The sequence below is a fragment of the Apodemus sylvaticus genome, chromosome 14 (genome assembly GCF_947179515.1).
Source record: "Apodemus sylvaticus chromosome 14, mApoSyl1.1, whole genome shotgun sequence".
Classification (NCBI taxonomy): Eukaryota; Metazoa; Chordata; class Mammalia; order Rodentia; family Muridae; genus Apodemus; species Apodemus sylvaticus.
This window is the reverse complement of record NC_067485.1, coordinates 56617339-56630317: the sequence shown is the minus strand read 5'-3', so window position 1 is coordinate 56630317 and position 12979 is coordinate 56617339. Positions and strand designations below refer to the sequence as shown.

The following is a 12979-nucleotide window of genomic DNA, read 5'->3' as shown; positions in this document are numbered from 1 at the left end:
TATATAATGGATTATGTTGATGGATTTCTGAATATTGAACCAATCCTGCATCCCTGGGATAGAGCCTACTTGATCATGATGTATGATCATTTTGACAAGTTCTTAGATTCAGTTTTTCGAGAATTGTATTGAGTATTTTGCATGGATATTCATAAAGAAATTGGTCTGAAGTTCTCTTTCTTTGTTGGGTCTTTGTGTGGTTTAGGTATCAGAGTTATTAAGGCTTCATAGAACGAATTAGGCCGTCTTCCTTCTGTTTCTATTTTGTGGAATAGTTTGAGGAGTATTGCTATTAAGTCTTCTTTGAAGGCCTGATAAAATTCTGCACTAAACCCAACTATCTGGTCCTGGGCATTTTTTGGTTAGGAGACTATTAATGACTGCTTCTATTTCATTAGGGGTTATAGGACTGTTTAGATGGTTTATCTGATCCTGATTTAACTTTGGCAACTGGTATCTATCTAGAAATTTGTCCAATTCATCTAGATTGTCCAGTTTTGTTGAGTATAGGTTTTTGTAGTAGGATCTAATGATTTTTTTGATTTCCTCAGGTTCTGTTGTTATGTCACCCTTTTCATTTCTGATTTTGTTAATTTGGACACTGTCTCTGTGCCCTCTGGTTAGTCTGGCTATGGGTTTATCTATCTTGTTAATTTTCTCAAAGAACCAGCTCCTGGTCTGGTTGATTCTTTGTATAGGTCTTTTTGTTTCTACTCAGTTGATTTCAGCCCTGAGTTTGATTATTTCTTGCCATCTATTCCTCTTGGTGTAGTTACTTCTTTTTTCTAGAGCTTTTGGATATGCTAGTGTATGCTTTCTCCAGTTTCCTTTTGGAGGTACTCAGAGCTGAGTTTTCCTCTTAGTACTATTTTCCTTGTGTCCCATAAGTTTGGGTTTGTTGTAGCTTCATTTTCATTGAACTCTAAAAAGTCTTTAATTTCTTTATTTCTTCCTTGACCAAGTTATCACTGAGGACCAGCAAGGAGTGCACAAGGCACAGGAACAGTGTGGAGCAGCTGGGACAGGCCCCTTCCAGTTGCCATCTGCACCTGGAGCTAAGGCTGTTCCAGAGCCCTCTGTACACAGGTCCCTCCAGGAGAGAGCTGGTCTCACAGGAGTGCTGACACAGACTTACAGACCCACAGAAGAGACAAGCTCCAGCCAGAGACAGCAAGACCAACTAGCACCAGAGATAACCAGATGGCGAAAGGCAAGCACTAGAACCCTACCAACAGAAACCAAGGCTACTTGGTATCATCAGAATCCAGTTCTCCCACCACAGCAAGTCTTGAATACCCAACACACCAGAAAGCAAGATTTGGATTTAAAATCACACCTCATGATGCTGATAGAGAACTTTCTGGCTGAGATGTGCCAGAAAGACTGAGCTTCATGAAGATTCAAGCAGGGATCCATCCCATCGAAGGAGTGACACAAAAGCACTGAGAGTAAGGGGCAGTGTCTAGATGAGTGTGCATTAAAATCATGGAAATTTCTGAGGGAAGTCATTCAAGAAGTTGCCAGGCATTTGTGGCAGTTAAGCGGTTGATTCTAAGGGAATAGGACAGAAGCCAAAGCAAGTGCTTAGCCTGGACAAATGCAGACTCCTCATGGAAGAAGAACAACATAACAATGCAGTCATAAGACGGCATGGGCACCGGGCACAGGACATGGAGGGACCCATGTGGTAGTGCTGTGGTACAGAGCAAGACCAGGCATCGTGTGCAGAGCAAAGAACCAAGACTTGAAAAAGCAAAAGCAAAAATGATATTGAGTCAAGGAGGGGCCATATCACATCAGTTTTGTTATTAATTTTTATCATTAAGAATTTGTTTTACTATACCTAACTTATAATTAAACTTATTCATTGGCACATAAAGTAAAAACACAGTTATTCCTAGAGTTCAGCACTATCTGCAGCTTCAGACTGACATCTACTGGAAGATGAAACATACTCCCCACCAATAGGATCTACTGTCATTCTTTCACTGCAAGAAACCTGGCAGAGGCCACCCTAACCAAGACCAAATTTAAGCCCACTAGTAATAAGTCATGTTGATATACTTTACCTCTGATCTGCAGTGATATAAACCTAGGAAAACATTAGACAAATACCAGTTGAGGCCCATTCTACAGAACACATGACCACTACTCTTGAAAAATCTCCAGTCCCCAAAGATAAGGAAAAAAAAAAACTGCGCACAACAGAACAGACTGAAGAAATGAACACTGGACACAAGGTGAGACTCTGAAATGGACTAGAAGGGAACTGTAGAAAAAAATGGAAGCAATCAGAGGTAGTCTCAGAAACAGCTGCATTCCACTCATGTTGTAGTTTTGGAAAAGGGACGGCTTTCTGGGTGGGAACACCATTTCATGCTCCAGCTACCTGTTGCCACTGGTCTACAGAAGTACAGCTAGTGCCCTTCTACTGGCTGGCTTTCTATCAAAATCCTGGCCAAACTTACCAGTTCATGCTAATAATGTACTTATGAAACTCTGAAAGGTTTTTTTTAAATTGTTGTTGTTTGTTTTATTTTATCATAGATAATTTATATCATATGCTCATGACAATATTTTATTTCTTCTCATTTCCTATGATGGTTATGCTTGGCTGTCAACCTGACCATATCTGGAGTGAAGTACAATCCAAAAATGGAGGGTACTCCTGTGATCCAGATCTTGAGGCTGGAAAATACACCTTTAATGCAGATCTTGAGGCACACCTATAGTATGAACTACACCTTCTGTCAGAGGCCTACATAAAGACAACGGAAGGTTCTTCTTCTTCACCTGCTTGCACTTACCTACCAGCATATCTGTTGGAGCCTACCTCTTCAGGATTCCAGAGTATACAGAAGACCAGATGAAACATCCAGCCTTGTAGGACTGAACATCTCCTAAATTCTTAAGACTTTCATTCACAGCTGGCCACTGTTGGGTTAGTTGAACTGCAGCCTGTAAGTCATTCCAATAATTTCCAAAGAGTCATATATAGGACACTGGGGCAGACAGCAGGAAATATGGCCAGGCAAGCTATCTTTCTGTTTATGTTGCTAAATTCAAGCAGGCAGTATAAACCTTATTGACTAATATGTCTGTCTGAAAAACTGTAAAGCAACCAAAAGAGTGGGACAGATGAGATCATTTGAGTTCCTGGCTTCAACCACATCTAAAGCCAGATGTACCTGTGGAAACCAAAGTTATATGAACAACTGAGTTCCCTTTATTTTCAAAGGCAGCTTAAACTAACCCAGTACCCAAATGGAGACTGAATCTTAATCAGGAACAGGTTTTGTTTAAGTCTCCGGCATGACCTTGGCATGTCCCCGGTCACTTCCAATCCACTCCTAACACTGTCCTTACAATTTAATGGGTGCCCCAAATTTCTCACCTCTTTCATGTATACTTGAAAGGATCATGAATGGATTAGAATATCTGTAACTATCTTTCAGTATGTTCTACCCTGTAAATCATTAAAGTTTACCAGAAACCTAAAAATATTTTTGAAAGCAATTTTGTGAAAACATTTACAAAAAAGGTTACTTTGTTCTAAATCTTCAAATTACAGGTACAGGTTTAGAGACTGAGGCCATCACCTCTAGTCCAGTATATCACACTGCTATTCAGAACCTTACTGCCATTATTGGCAATGAGCAGGTACCAGAATTCAGACCTAGCCATGGGTGCTAATGGCTGCTTCAGACGAATGGCAAGAAATACAAAGTGAACTGTCAGGATATTCTCTGACCATGGAGGTGGCAAAAGCATAGCAATGTATTCCGGTTCACGAATGTTGGAAGCATGCAATATTAACCAACACTAGTTCTGGAAAGTTTATAGCACTAATAAAAATAAAATTCCATAAAATCTATATAAATTATCTTCTCTCTCTCTCTCTCTCTCTGTGTGTGTGTGTGTGTGTATGTGTGTGTGTGTGTGTATGTGTGTGTGTGTGTGTGTACATGGGAAGACTGCATGTTTATGTGTGTGTGTGTACATGTTTGTGCAGTGGGATGCCAATTCGGCTAGAATGGCCTATCTGTAAGTATAAGGCATTTTCCTGTCTCCCCATCCTCAGGACCCCAGGCTTGCATAGCAAGCACCATACTGACTGAGCTAGTTTTCCAGACTCTCAAATCATCCTAATGTATACTTTCATTAGGGTTTTTTTCTTCTATTTTTGTTTGATTTTTCTGCTTGAATTACAATTCTTTCAAACTATTCCTGCTTTTCCTGCCTATCTATAAAGTCACAGTGACTCTCATTAGTGTATTATTCTCACAACACCCAAGTTGTTTAATACAAATACAAGACAGTACAAAGTTTATAGGCTAACAGATAGGATTTGAAGAAGTTTGTCAGTGATAAAGTAAGGCCTGTGCTCAACTCTTGATTCTAAGTTAGTTCTTTACATTATATTCCCTTATAAGTAAAATCATAAAGTTATAAGACCAGGCTATTCAGACACACTAACCTGCAACCAAAACTAGTTTCTGTTGTTGCCCAGACTTTGAGTTTCAGAAATCCCATTTCCTTGTTTTTGAAATTGAGTTCTATGATAAAACCTATATGAAGACTGCACAGAGTGGGCCCTGTATAAACACTCTGATGCTTCTCCCTCTCTCTGAGACCCCAGTAAGTCAACCATCAAGTGAAAACTTAAATATCTATTACAGAAGTAACTCAAAAAGTATAGCAATATTGATGAAACATAAATAAACTCATTGTTAACAGTCAAAAAGCTCACAGTAGCACATGTTGAGACAGAGGCTGGCGCTGGGTGTCTTCCTTGACCACTCCCCACCTCTTCACTGAGGTAGGATCTTGCTCTTGAACCTATATAGTCTCTGTTTGGGAACCTAGCTGGCCAGCTTGCTTGGGAATCCCCTTTCTCTGCCTCTCAAACACTGGGATTACAGGCAGTCCACTGGGGATCCAAACTGAAGTCCTCATGCTCCCCAGGGAAGCACTTACCCACCGAATCACCTCATTAGCACCCATGTTGAATCTTTAGAAGGAAGGGGGAATCACATCAAAACTTCATGCCTTGGACTTACTCTCAGTTGCTCATGGTCTTTAAGGTAAACAATAAAAAACAAAGAGCCCAGAAATGTTCTACCACAGGATAGTCTGGGGAACACTGAGTGTGGGTGTACTAAAGCAGCTATGAGGCCACAGCAAGAGGCAATGCCAGATTTGCTAAGGACCCAAGCGACCCGAACTTCTGGCTCCTGTAAGAAACCACTCTTCTGCTTACCCGTACCCTTGCACAAGGATGGACCCAAGGTGTTTGTGACTGACACAAGCAGGTGATTAGCTAAGTCTAAAGCAAGGGGCTGCACTAAACACAGACATGTGTAGGGAGGGAGGTGTATGCATGAGGAGGATAGGTGTTAAGGTTGGGAACCAAATACTGATCTGTCGCCAGAAAAGTAACTGGTTACCCAATTTAACTAACTATAAAACATTAAAATACATAGCATGACTTAGAACACTGCTTCATATTTCAACTTAATGATGGAGAACAGTATGCCAACAACTACTTATACATGTAACTCTGACTCCTGAAGTGATCCTGCAGGACTAAGGCTGTGTTACTGAATATGTGGAAGGTTGTTAAATGTTTTATAATGATTATGTTAAAGGTCATATTCCTCATACACATAACCTCACTTACTATTATGAGTTAGACATGTACATGAACAGACAATGGTCTCCTTCCATTAAATGCAAACTTTCTGAAATTACTGCTGAAGCTGCCAGGCTCTAAGAGAAAAGAGATCAAATTAACAAGAGTGAGGCTGTATAATCAGTTTATGAAACAAACTGTACTGGGGATCAAGGGTGATAGCACCAACTCCCATATATCCAAGGATACTTTCCAATGTGACTCCTCTCCTTTTCTCAGACCATCACAAAGTCTAAGTCAAGCTTTTTCTTACTTCTTTCCCATTCAAATATACTTGAATAATCAACTTATTTTGGTAAACACCAACTTGATCATGCTACCCACTGCAGAAACCTCTGAGGGTTGACTTCCCACTGCCAGAAGCACAAAGACCTGGCTCCTTGACAGGACATTAATGGATTTCCTACGTTTGGCCAATACTTCAAATCTAGGAGTCTTCTTCCTTAGCTGAATATCAAAACCAATAGGGAGCTTTAAAAGCTAAGTAGGTTGATAGCCTATGCCCCAGAAACTCTATTTAACAGTTCTGAGGTGAGATTCTGAGACTTGGGGCTTTAAGAAATCTGGGTGACACCCACGAACTGCCAAGACTGAAACATTTCAGCTATTTTCCAATGATTCTCACCAACATAAGCTAACTCTTCTGTCCCAAACAGTGGTGGCAACTTGCTTGTCTCTACTCAGGCCGACTATCCCCTTAGACTATCATTTCTTCCCTATTCTCCTTATAGCCCCCATTCATCTGGAACCCAATGGACCCCACCACTGTCTTTGGAGACATGGGATCCACAATGGGATTGCCATTCTGAGCATCCTAACTCCTCTCATTTCTTCTGTAAAATCTTTTATGGCAATGACACTGTTTCACTGAGGGTGCTTCTTTAAGACCTTGAGCCTTGGGTTTCAGGCCCCAGGGGAAAGTAAACTTTCTCTAGCATCTTTTGTTCACCCTTCCTAGCCTCTAGCTTTGACAACAGTATTAAGCATAAATCAGGTACTCATGTGTGTAACACTTAATGATCACTGAATAAATTAAATTCTCTTAAATTTATGAAGTGATTTTTCTTACAGTCTGACAACCTAAGCTGTCAACCTCGAGATTGTTTATGCACACAGTGACATGTTTTTCACTAGAAGCATCGTTATATCAATGTAGGAATGATAATCACTTGTTCACAAAGAGTGACGTGATGTCAAATATGAGGGTGATAGCTATTAATATGTTTTCCCTATAGATAGAATGATTTCCATGTTTATGTATTTTCCATGCATATGTATTATGCTGTGTAGATGAGCAGGGAGGGATAGTGAAACAGCTCTTTATCTCTCTACACCTGCTTAAAACAGCCCTCTCATGGAAAGGGACAGCTGAGCCCCTCCTAATCACTGTGGGGAGGACCAGAGAGACTGAGTACTTCTCACTCAGTTCAGAGCAGTAGTTCTCAACCTTCCTAATGCTGTGACCCTTTATGTAGGTTGTGGTGACTCCCAACCATAAAGTTATTTTATTGCTACTTCATAACTATAATTTTGCTACTGTTACAAATCATAATGTAAATATCTACTATATAGGATATATGATGTGCAACCTCTGTAAAAGGGTTATTCAACACCCCTCAATGGAATATCGACCCACAGGTTAAGAATACTGGTTTAGAGTGTCAGGAGCCTATAGGTCAGTGTCTGACATAGTCTCCAAGTTGTACTAAAGGGAGAGTAGTCAGAATGAAAACCAGAGCTCCAGTTCAGCCCATTAAGTCCCTGACCAATCTCTAGAGCCTTTGAGACACAGAGGTATAACTTCTCCACAGAACAGCACAGCGCATGGCAGCTGCCTGGAGTTAGAGCAGTATTGCTAACAGGAGTGAGAGTGAGTGTGTGTGTGTGTGTGTGTGTGTGTGTATGTGTGTATAAAATGCCCTCTGCATTCCAAACAACAGATTAGACATGAACTTCTGGGTTCATAAATAAGGAGTATTTGTGAGGTTGGGGCTGACTGTGCCTGCACAGTATTTTCCTAAGCTAAGGTAGCAGCCAGGAGAGCATAACAAAAATAACTAGCTGCCATGAACATGGGTCAGCATCTGTGAGAATGACACCAGAGGGAATGACGGGAAAAAGCCAAGGTCATTCTTAGTTTGCTAATTGAGTATTACTAGACACTATTAAAGGCTGTGTTAAATCTTGTGGGAGACAAATATTAAGTAAGATCTACAAATAATACAAGACTTTAGCATTAATTACTATGAAAAAGTGTGGGAAGGCTCTTCATCCTGGGAAGATGAGCAAGATGGACACTGGGAAGCTGACAGAATGCTAAGTGGGAGAATTAACCTCATAACCTATGATGGGGAGAGGAAATACAAATAACAAAAAGGCCACATGGTAAAACACAAGAATGGAAACTAACATTACATACAGATAGCAGAGAAAGCAAGATCCAGTGCTTCCAACCAGAAGCTGAAACTTCATGGTTGTACATGATACGGTAGTTTGAATAAGAATGCCCCTCCTTCCCTCAAAGCGCATGTATTTGAACACTCAGTCCCCAGTTGGTGGCACTGTTTGGGAATGTCTAGGAGTGTGGCTTTGCTGGGGTTGGGGGAACTCTGAGGGTTCAAAACTTCACACCATTCTCAGTATGTTCATATATGCACTCTCCCTCCCTCCCTCCCTCCTTCCCTCTCTCCCTCTTCCTTCATCCCTCCCTCCTTCCCTCTCTCCCTCTTCCTTCCTCCCTACCTCCTTCCCTCTCATTCCCTCTTTCCTTCCCTCCCTCTCTCCCTCCTTCCTTCCCTCTCCCTCTGTCCCTCCTTCCCTCCCTCCCCCCTCTCTCATTCCCCTCCTCTCTCTCTCTCTCTCTCTCTCTCTCTCTCTCTCTCTCTCTCTCTCTCTCTGATTCATGCTTGTGGTTCAAGGTGTGAACCCTCAGCTTCCTGCCCGGCCTCCATGCTTGCCTACTGCTTCCATCTTGCAGTCATGGGCTCTAACCCTCTTGAGCCAAAGGAAACTCTTGCATAAGTTGTCTTCTTTGTGATGTTCTACCATAACAGAAAATTGGTACACATGAGAATTAAGACAGAGGAAGCAGCCAGCTTGGTTTAGCAGAAGCCACCACTGAAATCAGAAGAGCACAGGTATCATGCAATTTAAAAGACTAGCATGATGGATTTAAGAAATTATTGATGTTCCATTTCCCAAGAAGGATTGCATATTCAAGAGAACAAGGTGCTTTGAAATTTGAGAGTCAAAGTGGCAAAGGTATCAGTCACCTTTATTCTTTATCCTTTATTGAGCTGGGGCTAAGACTTACGTGAAGTAACTTGATTTAGCAAATGTCTTCTAACTTCTGAAACTTCCATACTGGATGATGCATGACTTCCATCCTTATCTGAAAGCAAATGTAATAGATGTGTTAAAACGGAAAGAATTGATAAGTAGCTTACAGAAACTAATTAGATGATTGCACCTGAAAAGCAATAAAAATTATATGAAGTACTATAAAACTGCCATTCTTTATACTAGGCGCCCAAAGAACCTAAAATAAAACCCTAAGCCAATGTTCGCAGGCTTTTAAAGGTAACATATATAATATTCTCATTCGTTTAGTTCACTTCAGAATAATAAAACTTTGAAGAAAATGTTACTTAACACTTAAGCCTGGTTTTAAAAAGTATTTAAAATGTACACGAGATCTGAAGTCCAGTTACTCTCCTGGTGAACAAGGGAATACCACACCAACTATTAGTTCCTGTTTTCAAGAAATGCATAACCCTCCAGATGAGATAAGCAAGAAAAAAAAACCCATTGAGGTAGGTCCATTAAATGGTACAAATAATACAAGACTTTCTGGGACTTCCGCATTAATTACTATGAAAAAGTGTGGGAAGGCTCTTCATCCAGGGAAGATGAGAGATGACAGTGGGAGGCCGACAGAATGTTAAGTAGGAGAATTTACTTTGAGATCATATCAAAGATTTAAATACTATATTGTTTCCTAAGGAGTTAGATATTAAATTCAGCACATGAAGCTTCAAATTATACCTACAGTAAGCCACAAAAGTTTTCAGCAGGAATCATTCAAGTTTATATTTTAAAAGCATGGCTATTGGGCTGGAGAAAATTGCTCAAAAGGTAAGAAAATGTACTGCATATGCGTGTTCAGAATGCAGTACTCATATAAGAAGCTGGACACGTGCATATATGTGTACCTACAACCTGGGCTTGTTGGCTGCTATAGTAGCTCCAGATTCAATAAGAGACCCTGTCTCCAAGGAACAAGGTGAAGAGTGATAGTACAGAACATCTGATGTCTTCTCCTTGCCTCCACACATATGCACACGGGCACTCACATGCAAGCCCTATATTTCCATGCATACGGAAACACACACTCTCTAAATGAACTTGATTATTTATATAATGGAATGCACATAAGATGCTGTGAGAGGAGCCCATAGGCAGGGAATCTCTCTTGATACTACAGTAGTCAAGGTGAGAAGAAATTGACACAATTGCAATAGAAGTAAAGCATTTTAAAAAAACTCACTTAAGATGTCCTTTAGAGTAGGAACTAGATTAGTGACCCCATCAATCACCCCAGACACACAACTGTAACCTCCACCAACCTTGTCACAAAGTGACAAACACAGGTAATCTAGGCTATAATAGACTTTCTTTCTAATCTGAGGCATTAACTATAACCTTAAGGAAGCTGTTCTAGAACACCAGAGCCCAATCTGTGACCAACAGACACACAATCATCCACTTGAAAGGCCAACTTTAGAATGGTCTCAGTGGCTGCTCTCACTGCTCTGAGTTAGTATTTGTTCATCTTATAAGTAGTTTATTCATCTGAGGATGGGATTCCACAAGGAAAGAAAGGCAAAACAATGGGGTACCTGCCCTGTCTTCTCCTCATGGAAGAAAGCAGTCTGAGATGAACTCAATGGGTACTTGTAATCTTAGAAAAAAAATTCAGGAAGGCAATGAAAGAAAATAAGAGCATCCATGAACTGGGATATTTAGAAGAAATAAGTAGAATTACTAAACCATATCCTATGTATTTATAATTATCACTTAAAATATTTTCTTAGGACAGATACAAAATAAAAACTTATTAACCTATATTTTTAAATTATTTTTGATTATATAACACCAATGGTTGATCCTGAAAGCATACTGAGTAGGTTATATTTAGAAATATGTGTGTGTGTGTGTGTGCAGGTAACAACGATTAATTTAAAAGAGGCTTTGAAAACACATGGTATGTACTCACTAATAAGTGTAAGATCCATCCACCTTTAATCCGGACCATACTTTCTGCTAGCAGCCTATAAAAAGAATATGGTAGAAGGAAGTGTGGTCTCTTTGCCTGCTTGCTCTTGCTGGCAGGTCCATTCCTTCACTGGTATTAGAGCCTACTTCTTTGGAATTATGGCATATACTGAAGCCCAGCTGAGACATGCAGATTCCTGGGCTAAATAACTACTGGATTTTTGGACCTTCTATTGGTAGATAGCTATTGTTGAACTAGCTGGACCATAACCTGTTAAGCCATTCTAATAAATCATGTGTGTGTGTGTGTGTGTGTATTATACACACTCTGTGAGTTCTGTTCAATTAAAGAAACCTGACTAATACTAACCTATAATGTAACTGATCCCAGTTAAACTTAGTGAGTCATAAAACAAAACAATATGAATGGTAGAAAGGTACTTGAAGAGAGATGCAAAGGTCTTAAGGGGATTTAGAGAGGCTAGAGGATGACAGTAGTCATAATATACTAGATACATGTATAAATTTGGTAAAAGACCAAATTTAGTAAGTTATACAAGAACAAACAATCAAAAATTCCCAAATGATTTGACGGTGACCAGCAGTAACATATTCCCTTAGGAATGGCTGTAGATTTCTCTCTCCTGTGTCTACCGTGAAGGAGTGCCTGCTGGATTCCAACCATAGTAATAGGTGGGAAGACATAGACACAGTAAGATACAATTCTCATGATGAACAGCCAAGTAGGACAGAGCACAGTATACTGACAGCAGCCATAAAGGTGTGTGTATAGGATGCCAGGGCTCCATAGCATGAGATAGGAGCTTCATCTATTAAATTTCCTTTACTGCATATGACAAAATGATTTCTAAAACAGTCCTTTATAAATCTTGGCATTTTCTAAACAAAGTGAGTTTACAGATGACAGAGAGCAGGCTAATATTCATGAAAATTTTAAGTAATCTTTTAAATAAGTGAAACTTTTTTCTTTGTTTTTTGGTCTTAAGGTTGCAAAAGGAGTTTAGACTAAAGGAAAAAAACATATAGAAACATATATATTTAGAGTAAAAAGAATAAAACCCACCAATCCACCAGCCAACCAACCAACCAAACAAACAAAAAATCCTATCTTCTACTACCGCAACCTGTCCCTCTGTTCCTCTGGAGATAACTTTTAATATGCTTGGTTAACTGCTTATTATTGTGAGCAATATGGCAACAGGCTTCAATGAAATCATGTATATATGCATACATGTGCAGTGTGTGCATATATGCAGTGTGTGTGAGACTTCAAATCCAACACTACAGGAGATTTTAATAAGAGTTTTTAAAGAAGAAAGGAAAGAAATTAGAAGGGTAGAATAGATATGTGCAAGCTCAAATACAGGAAATACCGAGCTATAACAAATACAAATATACACTGTAATCACGCTCAAATTCCTTAAAATTAGCTAACAAACCCTTTAATTGTGGAATACCAAGTAATATCTTGAAAGACCCCAGATCTTAACAAAGCAGTGTGGGAGGATAGATGGTTCACATCTCACTGGCAGCAGCTCATGCAGTTGGACAATGGGGATATCCAGACATGAGCACAGGCCATGTGACCTCACCCTGGCAGCCAACCTAGAAACCAAAGCTGCAAATCGTCCAACTATGTCTTCTGTGCTGCTTTTCCTGTGACCAAGTAACAAAAACATCCATCTGCAAAGTCTGATGCTAAAATTAAATACACTGGGTATCAAGGGTCTCAAGAGAAAATAACAAAATTTGTTTTACCAAACCAAAAAGTAGGGCTAAATAGTTTGTGAGACTAATATAATAATTGCTTCATTATAAAAGAACCTTTCAGAAAGAAAAAAAATTCCTAGGAAATTACATTTATAATGACTTTAGCTACACATACATGCAAAAATAGTGAATTTGGAAATACTTTTTTTTTCTGTTCAAATTCAAACCAAGACTTCACTCAGCTGTATGCAGTTGATCTTACCAGTGAGGGTGGGTGTGCCT

At 39.7% G+C, this 12979-nt stretch overlaps 1 protein-coding gene across 3 annotated transcripts in view; it reads right to left on the bottom strand.

Moving 5' to 3' along the window:
• Window positions 1–12979, bottom strand: part of Znf438 (zinc finger protein 438) — a 122024-nt gene that overhangs the window by 75432 nt on the left and 33613 nt on the right. For all 3 annotated transcript variants that reach the window (XM_052157234.1, XM_052157232.1, XM_052157233.1), the window contains exon 2: window positions 9006–9083. The gene's annotated coding sequence lies outside the window, so the exon portion shown is untranslated. The remainder of the gene's footprint in view (window positions 1–9005; window positions 9084–12979) is intronic.